The sequence below is a fragment of the Aulonocara stuartgranti genome (genome assembly GCF_965226115.1).
Source record: "Aulonocara stuartgranti genome assembly, chromosome: 6".
Taxonomy (NCBI): domain Eukaryota; kingdom Metazoa; phylum Chordata; class Actinopteri; order Cichliformes; family Cichlidae; genus Aulonocara; species Aulonocara stuartgranti.
Genome location: NC_138944.1, coordinates 25,806,619 through 25,823,709, shown reverse-complemented (window position 1 = coordinate 25,823,709; position 17,091 = coordinate 25,806,619). Strand labels below are relative to the sequence as shown.

Below are 17,091 nucleotides of genomic sequence, written 5' to 3'. Positions count from 1 at the left end.
TCCTGAGCCACATGAGTGCTCTTGATAGTTAGTCCCATGTTTTGCGTGGCTCTGTGCAAGGTCAGTTTGAACTATTCAGTTTCTGGATTTTTTATTGATTGAGAACAAAATGCCAGCAAAAGAACTTAGTTGATTCAATACTTTTTGTCAACCAAGTTTTTTCCCCCCACATATGATAATATAAATTTTTTAGTGTAGCTCATCAAACCTCTCTTGTCTCAGTCTTGTCCTTGAAGCCTTTTCTTGCAATGGGAGTTGCTCCAGCTGCTCCACAATGCACCCTCTTGTCATAGATTTTGACCAAGCTGGTTAGTGTGAGACAACCAATGATGTTAGAAATTAATGCAATTTGCTTGGTTACTTGGTATTTATACTTATGCAAGTGAGACAGTTGAAGTAATTCGTCAGTGCACTACAGAAATATTTTCTCATGTGAGCTTCAGGCTAAATTAACAAGTACAGATAAACTCAATGTGCAGTAATAAATTATGTTTTCTTGACCACAACCTCTTGCCGAAGTTGCTTCTTTACTTCCTTGGTCATCTATTTAACAAAATCATCTATTTACTGCTCTTATAACAAGCAAATTTAATCAGATGGCACTCATCTGTGTTCATTTTTCCATCAATGTTAACAAGATCTCAAACACCACTAGCCTCTGTCAGTGCGCCCCAGGGCAGCTGTGGCTACAATGTAGCTTGCCATCACTAGTGTGTGATTGGGTGAATGACTGAATGTAGTGTAAAGTGCTTTGGGGTCCTTAGGGACTAAGTAAAGCGCTATACAAATGCAGGCCATTTACCACTAGTTCTGTCACCAAACCATGACAGAGCCTCCTTCATGTTTTACAGATTGATGTAAACGCTCAGTGTTGTACCTCTCTCCTGATCTCCTGTGTACATATTGATGATAGCCAAAAATCTCAAATTTGGATTTAGACTCCATGAGTCTTGTTGAGTCTTGTTGCCACCTATTTTCAGTACCGTTCTTGTGTAATTTGGTAAATCCCAGCCTTTTCTCCCTGTTTCCCTTCCTTAAGAATGGCTTCTTGACATCAACCCTTAGACTGACAGAATTTCTGGTGATGCTTCAGTGCACAGTAGATGGATCAACTGAAGGTTCAGATGTAATGCTGAGGTCCCGTGTCAGGTTTTCACTGGATTTTCTCTTTTGTCTAAAGGACATGACTTTTAGATAATGTTCATCATGCGTCAATATTTTTAGGCCTGACACTTCTTTTGTCCCCCCACCTGTGCAGTTTTCTCACATTTTTAAGGACATACTGCACAATGTGCTGGGGTATACCAATTTTCAGTTAATAGCTCTTTGGAAATCAAGTTGTTGGTGCAAAAATAAAATTTCATTGTTGTTAAACTGTTAACGTTGACATTTTCATAGATTTAAATAAAGTCATAGGAGCAAATTATTTGTTTTTGTGACAACCTGCTAGTAACAAAGAGTCTTAAAATATAATTTATTTACAATACTGGTTCTTCCCTTAATTTAGGGGCTTTTTTATGCCTTTTGGAACAGTCAGTGTCAAGTGGTTTAACAAACAAACCAAAAACTGTGTGTTTTTTCACCTCTGTCCCACTTGTATGTGACAATTTTCAATGTCTGGAAAAGAAAAATTCAGAAAGCCTGGTGAACTGTTCCTCAAAATCACTTTTAAAAATTCCAAGAAAGTCTGGATCCTTGTAAGAAAACTACAGTTATTAACCTTTTTCTTAATAGTACAATACTGACCGTGTGTTTAGTGAATACCTCAGGCAGCAGAAACCCAAGACAGAAGAGGAGCAAGCAGAAGAACCATCATGAAAGGACAGGCCCCTGCAGGGTATCTACCATTGGCAGATAGAGGAAGAAGCAGTGAAGAAACCAGCAGCTGGACAAAGCTGGACTGAAAGACAGCACAGAGGTACTAATCACAGCTTATTCCTGTGCAGCCATAAGCACAAGATCGATAGAGGCTGGGGTCTATCACACCAGGCAAGACCCCAGGTGCAGGCTGTGCAAAGATAGCTCTGAAACAGTCCAGCAGATAATAGCAGGGTTCAAGATGCTAGCAGGCCGGGCATACCTGTAACTAGAGATGGCACGATAACACTTTTTTTTATGTCCGATACCGATATCATAAATTTTGATATTGGCCGATACCGATATGAATCCGATATAGTGTGTTTTTTAATAAATAAAACTGTTTTTTTTAAATATCTTGCTGCATTTTGTATAAGTTCAAACTCAAGTTAAAAAACAAAACAAAACACTAAAGCTATTCTGTTATACCTGTATGCAAAAAATACACTGCACCCAAAATATTTCATAGTTCAGCAATACTGATCAATCTAATAAAGTTAAACCTACTCCATCCTCCCTATTCTGGTATTTTAAAGAGTAAGCAAACTAACTAATAGGGTTCTAAAACTCCCAGCAAAAAAAAAAAAAAAAATAGGGAACCACCCTCCACCTCATGATGCTTAATCGACGTAATCAACTTTAATTTGATGCAGTGTGAAACAAAATGCACAAAAATCAATTATTTTTCAAGAATAGTTAAATAGATTCAACATCTTTCTTCAACAGAATTGCAGACTGCACAGATGGTACCTTCCCAAAGGAAAAATATTAGACTTAATAGGTACTATATACAGTAATGGACTTCTATACAGTTTACATCAGATTAAAACTTTGGGTGTAAGATTCAGATAATTAATTATTAAAAACAAGACATTTTAAATGAGAATAAGAAAGAAAAGTATGTCTTTGTGCCCTCTTTTCCCTGTTCTTGCCCTATCGGCCCCCTTGGCTAAACTTCCGCCCCTGCACAGTTACCAGCCGTCAGCTACATAGAAAAAGATCCTGGTGTAGAAAGTAATATTAAATAAATTCTAACAACAGCTTATCAAGCTTAAACGTGCTGCTGTTGTTCAGCCGCTGGTTTCCTCTTTCTGGCGCGAAGTGGGCCAAAAACAAACAAGAGAGACGGACTTGCGACAGAAAAGCCGATCAGCTGATCATTAAGCAGTTTCATGATTGAAGTAGCAGCAAGAAGAGGCAGTCGCTCCATATATCAGTTGTTAAGCTTAACGCTGGAATGCTTTACAAACATTCAGAGATGAACTTACACACTTGCTTTACTTCTCTCTGGGATAACTTTGTGCCAGTTTGGTGAGGCTCCAAATGCTCAACCAGACCGCTGACAGGTGCACGCCACAGCCGCTCTATCACGTGATGCATACTGCTGTAATGTGCTACGGTTATGAGGCGAGTTACGCCATGGCGCAAGTTTTGTGAGGTGCTTTTTTGATATTTAATGGATCGGATTATATTTTTTATTTCTCTCCAATATCCGATCCAGTAATTTAGGTCAGTATCGGACCGATACGTAATATCGGATCGGTCCATCTCTACCTGGAACATCTTAACCAAATGGCCAGCATACTATACAGAAACATCTGTGCCTGGAAGTGCTGTGGTCAGAATAGGACACGCCCCCCCAGGGTGGTCGACAATGATCGAACTAAGATCCTGTGAGACAGATCCAGCCCGACAAACTGGTGATGGCTAACCAACTGTACGTAGTAGTGGTGGACAAGCAGAGGAAGACGGCCATAGCGATAGCAACATCAGGAAGAAGAACACGAGAAGCTCGAGAAGTACCAAGTGCTGAGAGAAGAATTCAAGAAGACGTGGAGGGTGAACGCAACAGTGTTCACAGTGGTAATCGAAGCGTTTGGTGCAGGGACCCCGAAACTAGGCAACTGTATCCAACAGATCCCAGGAACAACATCTGAGATCTCTGTCCAGAAGAGCATAGTCCTGTGCACAGCAAAGATACTGTGCAGGACCCTCAATCTCCCAGGCCTCTGGTAGAGGACCGAGCATGAAGCATGAAGACCGCCCACAGAGGCGAGCGGGGAATTATTTTTTTTTTATATAGTGCCTTAAGTTAACACATGCATGTAGTTTAACTGTCTCTGAGTCATGTGCCTATAAAACTAAATTCGACTTGATGATCTGCCCTCAGTTACTTCTAGGCTAATTAAAAAGGAGCCACGAAAGTCCACGTGGACCAGGCTCTTATTATTTGGTTTGACAGCTCTGGATTAAAACGTATTTCAAAAGTTTCAACCCTCTGCCTCTGAGTAAGGCAATGCAATTTAGCAGCATGCCCAGACTGCTTTATCTGTTTTAACGTTCACGGTACACAGAGCTGTCATTGTTGAAAACACTCACTGGGTTTGCCAATGTAATTATCCCCACTCACCACGGACAAAAATGCCTTCCTGCATGTTATCAAGTACATTAAAGGAAAAATTATTGGCTGCGATAGAAATTATGAGCTCTGCAGGTAAACATGGGCTTTCCGTCACCTTTTTTCTGCAGCACTTTGTGTGGAGTTTCATGTTATACATTAAAGTGATGATTGTGACAATGCTGAAGATGACGGTTGACATAAATTATTTGGCATACAGCCACCCATGCCCTTTCTCTGAATTTGTCCCTTTTTTCCCTCCTTACCCTCTTCTTGCTTGTCTTCTTTTCTGTTGTATTAAACCACGGTGCTTTAAGCTGTATTGTACTGCTGGAGCATCTTGAGTGCCTGTGTCTAGGATGCTTGCACACACTGCTTCAATTCTCTGAGCCATGCAAATAATTGTGTACCTGACTGATGTCCCATGCATTTTTCATATCGCAACTTGACTGTGCCTGCAGTGAGTAAAAAGTTTTTTTTCCTTTCCTCTTCTCAACAACATGCTGTTTCTTTCACCTCCCAACACCCTCTACTTTGACCTCATACTCACATGCACATTTCCAGCACCTATCATTGAAATCAATGGGATTGATTCTCTTGAGGTTAATGGATTTTGCTGCCAAGGTGAGCAGGATGCACTTTAATCATGGCAGATCTTAAATATTTTATCAGAGAGAGCCAAAGGTTCAGAGCCGGAGCTGGCAATGCAGAGGAAGGAATGACAGTGGAGAGAAGCACACTGTGCATCTCAGCACTCTTGTCTAGCAATGGGCCAAATGTTCACTTCAGAAAGACCCAGCATAATGGTGTCGAAGAGTAAAAAGCAGGATGCACTGAGTTGAATTTAGTTACTGCATGAGGAGAATGAATTGTTCGTATACACTGTTCATTAATCTTCAGAAGGAAATTTGGCTTTGTCATTTTTTGTGTTGCTTTTTTCTCATTTTCATGAAATAATTTCTGGATGACTAACCTCCCAGTCACAGGAATAGCAACTGGTAGGCAACCAGCATTTTCTAGGGAAAAATGTGTGTTCCCTGACCAGTTGCCAAGGGTTTGAGAAAGGTTGTTAGGTGTAGGTATACAATGCTGCACCAGAGACCTTGACATTGCAATGGTTTCCTGTAACTTACACAAAATATGCTGACTTGTCTGGAAACACTCACTGGATGCTCGCCAAGCAGTAGTCGTAACAGTCGTAGCCTTCCATGCAAATTACGGGCGACCACTGCTATGAGCTAGAGACCAAATCCATCACAGAGATTTTTGGTGCTGGACTGCCTTTTTGACCAATTTCTACTGGCAGCTACCACCAACTTCCAGCAACCACTCTAGCTCGTCTGGGAAAACAGAGTTTTTGCAAGTGAATAGCTTCCCAGGATGTCACCAACATGTCTGTAGATTTGAATAAAAACAGTAAACACACTGCAAACGCCAACATTTCTCTTAACCTTCAATTCGAAGCAGCTGTGCACCAGATATCTTCTTGTTCTGGTCATTTAGAAATTTTACTTTATCTTTACATGAATGCTAAAAATGCTTTGTAGCCCCAAAACCTTAAAAGAAAATAGCTGCTTGTGATTTATAAGAGGATTACTGCATGTTTTGTTCTGCACATTTTGTGCGTTTGTTCAAAATTTATTTTAATGATGGATAGAACTCAAAGCCAGTAACAGTGTCTACTTTTTAAATACTATTTTTAAACAACATCCATTTCATGTTCTGCCTGGGAGAGGCATCACAGGAGCAGCATGCTAAGCCAGACAGTCCGATATGTCTCTTTTCCTGGCAATGTTTTCAGCCCCTCCTGGGAGATCTCAAGGGATTCCAGGGCCCAATGAGATATACCTTTAATCTCTAACAGCATGCTCCAGACCTACCCCCAAGGTCTCCAACAGCTAGAAAACCTGAACTCAGGAACAATATGTCATTTTGTGATTATTAAAACACTGAAATAAATCCCTAAACTGCCTGCATAGTCAGAGTGTTTTCAATAAGTGGTCATTGTGTCCTGCAGCACCCCATATAATTAGAAGAATGCCTCTTTATTAATCCATTCATTGTCTGACCGTTTCAAAAGAACTAGTTTAATTAGATGTGAGTCTACATTTCATTTTTATATTTCTTAGAAAAGTTTTGGGTCAACCAGAAAAACACTTTTAGTAAACAGAATAAAAAGTCTGGATATTGGCAAAGTAGGAATAATGATTTTAGTTTAATGATTTTGTCCTTCAAACTTTGATTTTGTCAAAGAATGATCCATTTGTAGTGGTCACAACCTTGCAGACTTGCCAGCTGTCAATTCGTTGCCTTTAAGAACATGCTGCTATCTTTCTTGCTTGGACTCCACTCACTGAGTCTTGCCTTCCACTTGATGGATCCTCATTGCCTGTGGATCCTGGTTCTATTAAATAAAAACTAAAATAACTTGTGACTGTCCTCATAATGGTCCTGGGGGTAATCACACAAGTAACCAAACCAGTGTGTGCAGATGAATATGCAGGTAATTAGGTCAGCAAGTATAACACTGAATGTGATGCAGTTAACAAGAAAGTGGGGCAGGTGTGTAGTGTAGGCGAGGCCAGTTGAGCCTTGGTCCACCTAATTCAGTGCCCTTGATACTAATGCCCTGTGTGCCTCATTTACTCTCCTTTTTAGCATTGGGCCGTGTGAATGTGTCACCATTCACCAAATCTTCGAGGATTGTAGCTGCATCTTTTTCAGTGTGGTAGAAGTCAGAATTGATATTCTCATATTTACAGACAGGCATGCAAAGTATTACAACTGCATACATTTCTACTGCATCTTTGTGAGTAGCTTAGCTGTCTTGGAGAATCCTCTAAACAGCAATAACGTGACAAAACAGGGCTGCCAAGTCTAATGCTTCTGACTAGACACCTGCCTTCCATCACTCTCTCACAGCCCTTACATAGACCAAACTAATCACTTGCCAAATAAGAGGAAGCCAAATCCCGTTGTGGAAAAACAGTTACATATGTCAAACAGGTCTTTTTGCTGCAAAAAGACTTTTCCCTACATTTCAACACCAACACTGTGCATGCACAGATGGTGAAAAGGGAAACATTTAGTATGCTTTTAGTTGCCTAGAGTTATTATTAATCTCTGGCTCTTTTCCACAGGGTGGTTTTTGTCTCGTCTCCCACCCCTCAGCCTAAGTTGGTTGTGACAGATGGTTACCCCTCCCTGAGCCTGGTTCTGCCAGAGGTTTCTTCGTCTTGAAAGGGAGTTTTTCCTTACCACTATCAGCAAGTAATTTCTTAGGGGGGTCATCTGGTTGTTGAGTTTATTGTAGGATCTTTACCTTCCAGTATATTTTATACTACTACTTTATAAATAAAACTGAATTAAATTAAAGTATGCACTAACATATACATTTCAAGGTAAAGGCTTTCAGATTTTAGATTGAAGATACTCGCCAGTAATGCCTATAATCTGGCTTTGGCAAATTGTTTGTCGCGTCCAACTTTTTCTGGAATTCTGTTACTTTGGCTTCATTTAAAATGTAATCTTTGCTTAATTAATCAACGTAAATTATCCCCAACACTGACGTGATTGATCAGGATCTAGCACAACATTGGTTGCTTTACTTCACATGGATGTGCTGTCACGATTATCAATTGCTATCGATTCTTTTACGTTGTTTACATAAACTTTTTTGATGCATTCTCAATCATCTAGGTAGGTAAATCTCAGTGGGAGAAACGTTTCTCCCACTGAAAACGCTACATCCAGATGAACAGAATCAAGTTTTGGAGATTTACATAAAATTCTCACCCCACTATCTGAATGTCTGAGCACAAATTGAGCTCCATCAAACCACACAACATTTTTGTTATCTCATATTGTCCAATTTTCATAAGGCCTAAATTTTAGCCTTCAATTCCTATTCTTAGTTGGCTGTAGTGGCACCTGGTGTGATCTTTTACTGCTTTAGCCCATCTACTTCAAGGTTCAACGTGCTGTGCGCTAAAACAATGCTCCTCTTCATGCCTTGGTTGTAATGAGTGATCATTTAAGGGACTGTGGCCAGCTGGGAGCTGATAGGAAGTCTGGCCAGTCTCCTCGGACCTCCATTATCATTTCTCCATAAATGCTAGAGATGGTTGTGTGAGAAAATCCCAGATGATCAACATTTTGTTGCTCAGTTTGAACTTCAGCAGGTCATCTTGACCAGGTCCACATGCCAAAATGTAAAGAGTTGGTTCCATGTGATTTGCTGATTAGGAATTGGCATTAACAAACAGCTGAATGTGTGTACCTAACAAAGTTGGTGATCGATTAATGTCCTATCAAATCTTGTGCATACCATATGGTAGCGTGCTACAGCTATGGTTCATTCTGTTTCTCTTATGGGTCTGAGTGAGGCCCGAGTTAATGTAAAAACAGCCTGATGAAGCCAACAATGTTCCAAAACCAATCTCTGAAAATAAAAAAGCAGCTTAGGATGCATGATCAGTCTTTCCATCACACTTAAGTAAGAGTAATGAGAAGCCACTCTGATTAAGTTTTAAAATGTGTGAAGGTGCATGCTGTGTATATCGTTTCCCTGCAAAGATCAGGTTACACAATAAGAACAGAATAAATGAATCCTCAATGTTAGCAGGTAATTATCAACAGTCTGACAGCCACCAGTGTTGTCAGTCTCAGTGACAGTGATGTAAAGAGTGGAGATTAACTGCAGTAAATGGGATGAAGAATTTAATGGCCATTAAAGCAATTCATAGTAACATGCAGCTTGTAGGGAGTCAGCCAAACTCATTTGCTGCTCAGTCTTTTGAATCTTATGTAAAGAGAATTCCATCTTACATTCCCGTAAAGCGCTGCCTTTGGAAGGATTTTTCTCTTTGAATCATAAAATAGAATAATACAAAACTTTTACTACATCAAGTGTGGGGTTTGGGGTTTTTTAATATTCATACAAGGCTGTGACCCAACCTCTTACAAAATAACTGGCATATATGGTTATGGTTATATTTTTAATGCTTTTCTTACTTTGAGATCTATGTCAGCTCAATGTAAGCCTGAATATTTGAACAATACAGTTGGTCTCAGAAAGAGACTGTTACGACCCCTGGTTGGGAAGAGGGAGTAAACCCTAATATCCTTATCTAACAAAAAGGCTCACCAAAACCATTACATGGGTGGCACCAACCTTCTTACTTAGTGTGTCTAATGTACAGGGTACCCCAAACTTATCTAGTCCTCTAACTCCCACCACAAACCTTAAGCAAACAAAAGAATCTCTCCAGAGCAGCACAGGACAGTCATAGCACTGAGGAGGAAAGAGTGAGAGTCCAGCCACAGGTAAGTTTCCTTTATAGGAGAGTCCTCAATCCTGGTTGGTCCTTACAAATTCTCCTCCATCCAATCAGAGCTGAACATTCCAAATTAGGACCAGTCTGTATTCTGTGTACCTAAGGAGAAACAGAAAGAAAAAAGGCAGAAGTCCATTTGTCCATTTACTGCAATGTGCTAGATGTGAAACCCCGGAGAGCTCAGCAGGGATCATAAAATTAGATTTACAGTGAGCATGTTTAAATGCACTCTGCTATACGGCATTGGAGTCTAATGACTTGTGTTATATTTAGTAAATGATGATTACATGGAACAAATAGGAAAGCCATTTTGCTTTGCACACATGGTTATTTCCACTGCATTAACAAATGAGTTTCCTATATATGGAATACATAAAGTACTTCTTATCATGTTATTCCACATTCTGCTAATCTGTGCGCTGAGTCCAATTGAGGATGAAACAAGATCAGACTGTCTAGTCGGTGTTTACCACTTTGTTCAAACCATCAGAGTTTACGACTCTGGTCTAATGAGACAATTATAATAAAAGGTTATCACTCTTAAAGTATTTTTAGTGTTTAGAGTATATCCCAGCTTTCCTATTTAAAAGTATAAGTACGCAACCTACCATTTGCTTCACACTAGAAGTACTTAAACAACAGTAAAACAAATTTATATTGATTAAATGTACTTAGGAGACTGAAGCAACTTCTTTACTCAAGTAAAAATGAAAAAGTACAGGCTCTGAAATGTACTCAAAGTAAGAACATAAAAAGTAGCTCCTTGAAAGGCAATTCTACTAACTGTTCCTGTACAAAGATAACTGAAGGTTTTGCTATATTAACATAATAATAAAATAATATTAGTACGAGAGAATATGAGTGTTATTCAAATGTAAATTCTTACTCTAAGGAATGTACTCAGCTTGAATCTGTTATTGAGGACGTCTGTAGTGAAACAAAATGAAAAAAAAATAAGTTCTGTTGCCTACATCGTAGGAGGTGTCTGCCTCCACACCTAAACAGTAAAATGAGAACAATCAAGTGTTACAGTGCAATCAGCAGGTGGGGGAACCCTAAGATCTGTATAGCGGCTCAGCGTGGAGGAAAGAATCAACTCACAATAATTTCTAATTAGAGCTTCAGTAGATTTTCTTATTGTACAGGCTGATATCAGCTGACCCACTGGTCTTTGAAGATTTACACAACTGAATTCAACAAGATGTACACAGGATGTTTATTAAAGCACACCATATACAAATACAATATGTGATTAAAATGACGACATTAGACACTTTAATTTTGTCATGGCTGCCGAGGCGAGCCATGTGGTGTTGGAGGGAGAAAGGACCCAAAATGCAAGCAGTGGATGAGAATGCTAGTGAAGTTTATTTACAAAGAGGGGTGGTGTCAAAACAGGCAAAGAGGGAGGACAATAAACTAAAGAAACCTAAACTGGGAAAACTAAATGACAAACCTGGGATGATACCAAAAGAGATGATGAGCAGCAGCAGCAGCAGCAGCAGCAGCAGCAGCAGCAGCAGCAGCAGCAGCAGCAGCAGCAGCAGCAGCAGCAGCAGCAGCAGCACTACACAAACATGCAACAGGACACCGTGGAACACAGACAAACCAGCAACAGGCAGGAGAACACACAGGGTTTAAATACACACACCAGTAATCAGGGGATGAGCAACAGGAGGGGAACTCACCTGGGAGAAATCAAAGCTGACGGGACAGGGGAACGTAAACTGAACACACTCACATGAGACAGAGACCTTCAGAATAAAACAGGAAACTCACAGACACAGAACCAGACAAGACACTGAACTAAACAGACAGATTCACATACAGACAGTGTGACACCATAGACAGACAGAACACAGAAGTGGGACCAGGGCAGGCACAGAACAGAAACCTAACAAATGGCAAATCATAACAGAATACATACTCAGAATAAACAAAAGCGTAAGGAAACACAAAACACTGAGTCGGCAGACTCAGGACCATGACAAATTTAGTTTATCAAGTGTCATTGTCTGTCCTTACCTTTAAATATAACCTCTCTTCTTCCCCCCTTGGTCTTTCTCCACCTCTGAGTGAAGTTAGCCCTTTTTCTTTTTTCCTCCCTGTGAAATACAGCAGCTGGAACTTTAGCTGGGAACACACTGTGTGACAAACTGCACACAAACAATTTGTGTGATTGCTGATGTTTGTTGAATTTGAAATTACCTGGCACTTAAAAAATGGCCCTCGCTTCATGCTTCATGCTTCATGCTTAAGCATACTAGTGCTAGCTAAATGCTGAAGTCACCAACACAGTTTACACACCTGCACTCTTTCTGGCCCACTTTAACCCCCGAGTAAAAAAGCTATAAATGATACAGCTGAACCAATAATGAGCCTTCTTTGAAAATGCAAGGTGTGGAAAGTACATATATTTATTTAAAAATGGAGGGAGTAAAAGTAAAAAGTTGTCAGAAAAATAAGTACTCAAGTAAAGTTTAGATATATGAAAATTCTATTAAGTACAGTATGCATGGCAGGATGGCTTAACTTTGCAAAGTTTCATAAGACTTCTGGAACAAATGTCCTTTGGGCACATAAAGTCCAGGTGGATATGTTTGTCCATAATATATAACACCTCATACCAAATGTCACTGATTAAAGAATGAGTGATGATTTGGACTTTTTTGTAGCTATAGGGCCTGGGCACCTTACAGTCACTGAGTCAACCCTGTTGACCCTGAACTCATTTGTACACCAAAGTGTTCTAGAGTCAAATGGGAAGACATCTGTCTGAGAGTTAAAATTTGGTTTAAATTGGGTCATGGGCAACACCATCTCAAGCACAGCACGGTGAAAGAATCAAGTCTTGCACTAAACGAGTCTCGGCTGTGGCGAGACCTTAAGAGAGCTCAAATCAAATCAAATCACTTTTATTGTCACATCACATGTGCAGGTACATTGGTACAGTGCATGTGAGTGAAATTCTTGTGTGCGAGCTTCACAAGCAACAGAGTTGTGCAAAATACAATAATGTAAACAAGTAAAATATAAGAATGGCTACATCTGAAACTAATAAATATATGTACAATATATAATAGTATATGCAAAAAAAAATTTCTGGATGTGTATACTAAATGTTTTTCTACGTGTGTGTGTGTGTGTGTGTGTGTGTGTGTGTGTGTGTGTGTGTGTACACATATTTTACAGATTAAATAGAGTAAACAATAAATAAAATATATAAAATATACAGAGTTGAGACATGTGCAAAACAGTGGCATTACTGTACAGTATGGAGTGCATAATGTTAAAGTTCCAGTAGTGAAGCTGAGGTGTCTATGACGTGTTCAGCAGTCTGATGGCCTGGTGGAAGAAGCTGTCTCTCAGTCTGCTGGTACGGGACCGGATGCTGCAGAACCTCCTTCCTGATGGAAGCAGTCTGAAGAGTTTATGGCTGGGGTGACTGGAGTCCTTGATGATCCTCCCCGCTTTCCTCAGGCAACGCTTCCTGTAGATGTCTTGGAGGGAGGGAAGCTCACCTCCAATTATTCGTTCAGAGCACCGCACTACTCGCTGGAGAGCTTTGCAGTTGTAGGCGGTGCTGTTGCCATACCAGGTGGTGATGCATCCAGTGAGGATGCTCTCAATGGCACAGTGATAGAAGGTCCTGAGGATGGAGGGGTTCATGCCAAATCTTTTCAGTCTCCTGAGAAAGAAGAGGCGCTGTTGCGCCTTCTTCACTGTTTTGTTCATGTGTACTGACCACGTAAGATCCTCAGCCAGATGTACACCAAGGAACCGGAAGCTGCTCACTCTCTCCACAGCAGCGCCGTTGATGGTGATGGGGGTGTGTACTTCTCTGCACCTCCGGAAGTCCACTATCAACTCCTTTGTCTTTGCGACGTTGAGTGTGAGATGGTTGGCTTGACACCAGTGGGTCAGGGCGCTGACCTCCTCCCTGTAGGCCGTCTCATCACCGTTGGTGATAAGACCCACCACTGTAGTGTCGTCTGTAGTGTAGCTGTGCATAAACAAATGTGTGGAGGCCTCAATGTTGTAAAGAAGAGTGGGCCAATATCCTCCACAATGATTCCTCCATAAGCTATTTAATAGTGTGGTTAATTTGGTTAGTTTGTCTCCCAGAAACACGCCAGAAGGCAGAAGGAGAAATGGGAACGTACTCGACACGGAGCAAAACAGCGGGATCTCCTGAAGGTCTTCCTTCGGTCCAAATACAGGCAGCAGGTTGGGATGATGCTGCCTCTGTTTAAAGGCATCGTGACCTCCAGGTGTTCAATAGAAGCGTGGTTAATCACACACACACAGGCAGACAGACAGAAAGGTGAATCTGCCCAGGAGGACTGGAGGACCGTGACAGAAAACTTTCTTTTTCAGATGCTGTATAATGTCATGCATAACAACAAACTACAGAGAAGGGATTTTGGCATGGTTTATGTGTAGCCCAACAGAGAATATCTTTCACTGAGCAGAGTTGTGAAATAATATTCATTTCAAAATGATAGCCCAAACAGTGGGAGATTTACTTTACATATGTTACATCCATTTTTTTAAAATTGTGCCTTAATTTGCACGGGAAGTTGTCTTCATCTTAAAGGTAGATGCATATTTCAAGAGGATTATTATTTCTTTTGGAGGTTAGACCAAACATAGTGTGCAAACTGGTTAGGATGAGCTCAAAATCCCCAAAAATGATAGCTAAAAGGCACCTTAAAATACCAAAGATATAGTGAAGTAGTGGGATGTATTTCTTGTTTGTTGTTTTTCTCTTGTTTAATTGATCAATTGATTATACAAACCCCTCTTCATAAAGTAGCTTCAATTTAGACACCCGCACATTTATTTAGCCAATTACAGTTTAATTACAACCTCGACAAATATTTTAAATTGTCTTGTTGAATTTAATGAATATATTTTTTCTGCGTAGCTGCACTCAGTTTGATTTCACTTTCTGATCTCCTTAATTTGGGCAAATCCCACATGGCTGTCAGAATCAGTGATAGCATAATTAGCTGCAGCTTTTTTTTAAATCAGATGCTAATTACACGCAGATGAGCGCAAATGAAATGAAATGCGCAGTGCAATGCATACCCCGGCCAGCTCTGGCAAGAGATCCTAAGATTCAATCACTGTGTCTCTCTATCTTTAAGTAAAATCTTGCACTTTTCTTTTCATCACAGTCTCTTTTTAAACAATAGTTTTGTAAACTTATCATTAAATATTAAAAACCACAAATATTTTTTCTTAGGTCTTTAAACTTGATCATAGAGATGTTTCCAGGTGTATTTGTCTGGCTGTTTGTGCCCCTTTGCCAGTGTGAATAAGAGGAAAACGCTGACCTGCATCAGCAGTCCCTCTGCCACCAGAACTGCTGGCACTGGCATTCACAATTCAGTCTATTTTATGGGAAACTAAAAAAATTGAATTAATAGTTTCACCCTCATGTAGCCAGAGCAGGAGCAAACCTGCACGCTGCCAGTCTGTAATTACCCATCAATGGCCTAACTAATCTGGATTGCAGTGTGTAATGCTTCTGTGGGCTAGCTGCTGTGAGAGACATGCCCTACCCTGAGAATGGGCCAAACAAACAAACAGGATCACATGGAGCTGTGTGAGCCTGCTGTCAGGGAATGACAGCAGGCTCACACAGCTGACAGAGTACCAGATCAGGAGGCTACTCTTCTCAGCTGTCTCTGTGCCCTATCCTAAGCACCAGGCTGGCATGAGCTAAGAGTTGGCACGTCCCATGTGAATTGGTGCCATGCATTTAAATTAAGAACAGTTTTTGTCTTATTTTTAACAAAAATATGAAGGAATGTAGTGAAAATAGACTCCACTGACACATGCTTTTTTTGTATTTACTGACACATGCTTTTTTTGTATTTACACTTTTGTATCTTTGGAAGACATCCCGCTGGTCTGGCTTGTGGCCCTCATATCATCACTGTGCCAAATGACAGCTATAAATTTGAATATACCTGTGATTTTCCTTGCTCCCCATCTTATCCTCATCTTCCTCCTCAGGCCTTGCTTTTTCTGGCCTGATCCCTTCACATAGAGTTTCTAAAGTGTGTTAACAATTTTGTTTTAGGTAGATTTTTGCAATGACCACTCGTAAGGTGTGGTTTAACCTTCAGCAAAGTTATAATTAAAGTCACACACAATCTGTCTAAACTAATAATGCACAGTTTTGTTTTGTTTGATGCATTAAACAATCGCTCAACAGTGCAAGCTGAACAAAAGTAATCAAACCTCCTTTATTTCCATTAGATGTTTCTTGTAGCTGCTAATGAGATTGGGAAAGCAATTAGCAGGAATTATCATCAATGATCATCAGTATTTATAGGAATTCCTCATCAGGTCATTTGGGCTATGGTCAGGTCTCCGATGGAGCCATTCCAAAAAATGAAATTTATTCTGTGTCAAGCTTTCTATTGATTTTACTTCTGTGCTTGCATCTGCGGTCTTTTTTCTTCAACAACCTCGCCTAAACCTCAGGTCGTGAACTACTGCTGGGACATCCTCCTGTAAAGTTATTCAATATGATTTTGAATCATCATTTCCTTGGACATAGCACAACATCTAGGCCCAGAGATGGCAAAGCCACCACACAAAGCTACATTGTACACTAACCTACCAGTTCATTAGGTACGCCTTCTTATTAAACTTAATTTCTTGTTAAAGTCAGTATCTAATCAGCTAATCACATGACAGCAACAGTGCATTTAGGCATGCATACATGATCAAGATGACCTGCTGAAGTTCAAACTGAGCAACAGAATAGAGACAGTAAGACAGGAAAATAGAAATGACTCTGAATGTGCCGTGGTTCATGTTGCCAGGCAGGCTGGTCTGAGTATTTCAGAGACTGTTGATCTGCTGCGATTTTCCCACAGTGTCACATGTAGGGCTTACTGAGAATAGAGAAAATATCCAGTGAGTGGCAGATCTGTAAACAAAATTACTTTGATGATGTCAGCGGTCACAGAAGAATGGACAGGCTGCTTCAGGCAACAGTAACTTAAATAACCACTGGTTACAACCAGGGGATGCAGAAGAGCATCTCTGAATGCACAACATGTCAAGCCTTGAAGTAGATGAGCTACAGCAGCAAATGACCACAGTGGGTGCCACTCACATCAGCTAAGAACAGGAATCTTGGTACACTTTGAGCATCTTCTAAATGTCACAGCCTAAGTGTTGTTGCTGATCATGTCCCTTTATCACCACAGTGTACCCATGTTCTGATAGCTGCTTCCATAAACACGCCATGTCAGTATCACGGTCATGTACTTGCAGGACCCAAGAAGCAGACTCAGAGGTCAGTAATTAGTTAAGTGAACTTTATTCTACAGTAATGGGTCAAGGGGGGAAGGCATAGTGAGGCTCACAGGTGCTTTGAATTGACGGGGAGGCAGAGCGTGGGTGGAGAGCTGGGTTAGCCGGTGACTTTCATGCAGCTGGAGAGCATGGTGAAAGTGAAGGTGAAGTACAGGTCAG

At 40.5% G+C, this 17,091-nt stretch overlaps 1 protein-coding gene and 1 long non-coding RNA gene across 9 annotated transcripts in view; one reads left to right on the top strand and one right to left on the bottom strand.

The window, feature by feature from the left end:
• Nucleotides 1-9,689, bottom strand: part of LOC309709151 — a 28,525-nt gene extending 18,836 nt beyond the window's left edge. Inside the window, exon 1 of the long non-coding RNA XR_014277441.1 lies at nucleotides 9,499-9,689. This is a non-coding gene — a long non-coding RNA (uncharacterized lncRNA). The remainder of the gene's footprint in view (nucleotides 1-9,498) is intronic.
• Nucleotides 1-17,091, top strand: part of inpp4b (inositol polyphosphate-4-phosphatase type II B) — a 384,743-nt gene that overhangs the window by 158,768 nt on the left and 208,884 nt on the right. The gene's annotated exons all lie outside the window — the stretch shown is intronic.